Source organism: Gossypium arboreum, chromosome 12 (genome assembly GCF_025698485.1).
Source record: "Gossypium arboreum isolate Shixiya-1 chromosome 12, ASM2569848v2, whole genome shotgun sequence".
NCBI classification, from domain to species: Eukaryota; Viridiplantae; Streptophyta; class Magnoliopsida; order Malvales; family Malvaceae; genus Gossypium; species Gossypium arboreum.
The window spans coordinates 28,124,940-28,126,712 of record NC_069081.1 but is presented as its reverse complement, the minus strand read 5'-3'; the positions used below and the strand labels follow the sequence as shown (position 1 = coordinate 28,126,712).

General features: G+C 44.6%; 1 protein-coding gene across 1 annotated transcript in view; it reads right to left on the bottom strand.

The window, feature by feature from the left end:
- Positions 1–464: 464 nt before the first annotated feature.
- The window catches only part of LOC128285151 (60S ribosomal protein L2, mitochondrial), a 2,731-nt gene continuing 1,422 nt past the window's right edge, over positions 465–1,773 (bottom strand). The window contains exon 1 of the mRNA XM_053022516.1: positions 465–1,773. This exon is cut by the window's right edge and continues 1,422 nt beyond it. The gene's annotated coding sequence lies outside the window, so the exon portion shown is untranslated.

Genomic DNA, 1,773 nt, shown 5'->3' with positions numbered 1-1,773 from the left:
TGATCTTTTCACTTTCGAGATCGAAGAATCATAGCTATCAGTGCATTGGCAAAGCAGACCCAAAAGAAGAAGGAAGTCGAGCTGTAGTTCGAACTAAGGATAGACTGAATTCAAATAAGCCTTCACTTTCAATCCGTTGAAATGTATGGGTTAGGATGACCAGCTTTCGTACAAGAGTTTACCTAGAAAAAACCTGACTGTGAGACCGACTCGGCAAAGAGAGAGGAAAGTCAACCAAGTGTTCAATCTATTAAATAGACTATTTTTCTTTCATTAAAGTTTACAGATAAGTAAGATATTGAAAGGGGCAGAACGCTTTCTAAGCTAGACTTTCTCCTTACGTCCTTCGGGGCCTTATGTTTCAAAAAAGAGTCCCCACTTGTACTGTATGTACTGACTGCCTGCCTCAATGCCTGCTGACTTACTGGTCACTTTACTGAGTTCCTAGGAACGAACAAGGAATATTTTTAGCCCCAACGACAAGCGAACGGGCATTTTCGGGGACTAGCCCGCTTCCCATTACTCAAGAGGGAAATTCCTCGCACATAATTAAGGGAGCCATTGAAAGGTGACCAAAACACCAGAAACGGGGACTACCCGAGCTAATGATAGAGGCAAGAACACTTTCCGGCCAAGTCCCATTAATTGATCATAACGATATCGTGGAAATGCTGCACGGACCCATATATTTAGGAACAAAAACAGAATCACCTTGATACTAAACCAGATCGAGCCCGAGATCTTCTTGAAAATTTGTCCTTCCCCCCGCCCTAAAACTAGTGATTACTCCCGATCCGAAGCACCCCTTTTCCATTCCATTCTGCCGCTTTTGGGTTTCAGAGGCCACGGCCCCCCCAGCGCTTCATTTCCTTATCGATCTCGAACCAAGTTTCTTTGTTCTCGATCTTGGCTTTGAACTCATGGAGATAGGGGATTCGCGCCTCTTCGGCCAAGTCCTCCACGTCGGAAAGAAACTTGACCGCGTCGACGATTTTCTCCAGTTTTTGATTATCGTCCACTCCCGCCGCCCGAGCTATTTCTTTAGTTTTTTGAAATATCTCATTGTGTAAGCGATCACATTCCCGGGCATTTTCTTCCGTTTCGCGTTCTAATTGAGCGGATTCGGCCGGGGAAATGTCGGGGGGAAAGTCGTTGAGGTCAAGATCTGGAATTGCCTCGGGCCCCGCGCATAAAGCGACAGCAGGGCTAAGAATACACATGAGTACTAAAGAAATGGAAATTCTAAGAAAAAAAAAGAATAATCTCAATAAATCCGTTCTAGTTCTTAGAGAGATCAATACCGAAAAATCTGTCAATAAATGACGAACCGGACGAAGGATATTTGAACTCAAATTCTTCTCAAGTCTTACTGAAATCGGATTTCCTTTTCGTGCCATATGCACTTAGACTTTTCTTTTTCCCCCTTTTTTTCCCGGAAAAATATCTCTTCTTACTTCAAGCTTAAAGTGTACAACCGCCTACGGACAAAGGCATTAACCGAAGCCCCTCCTTTCGTGCGCCCCTCACCTCCTCCATGAGGATGATCCACTGGATTGATTGCAACACCACGAATAATGGGGCGTCTGCCTAATCACCGGCTTTGTCCAGCTTTTCTAAGCTTACGTGCACCGTGGTTGGGATTGTAAACTATACCAATAGTAGCTCGACATCGGGAATCTATGAGTTTTTCAACACCCGAAGGTAGGTAGGGTAGCCGCACAAGCTTAAGAGAAAGTGTGGGGAGTGCTGCTTCCTTCATTATTTTAGCAAAAG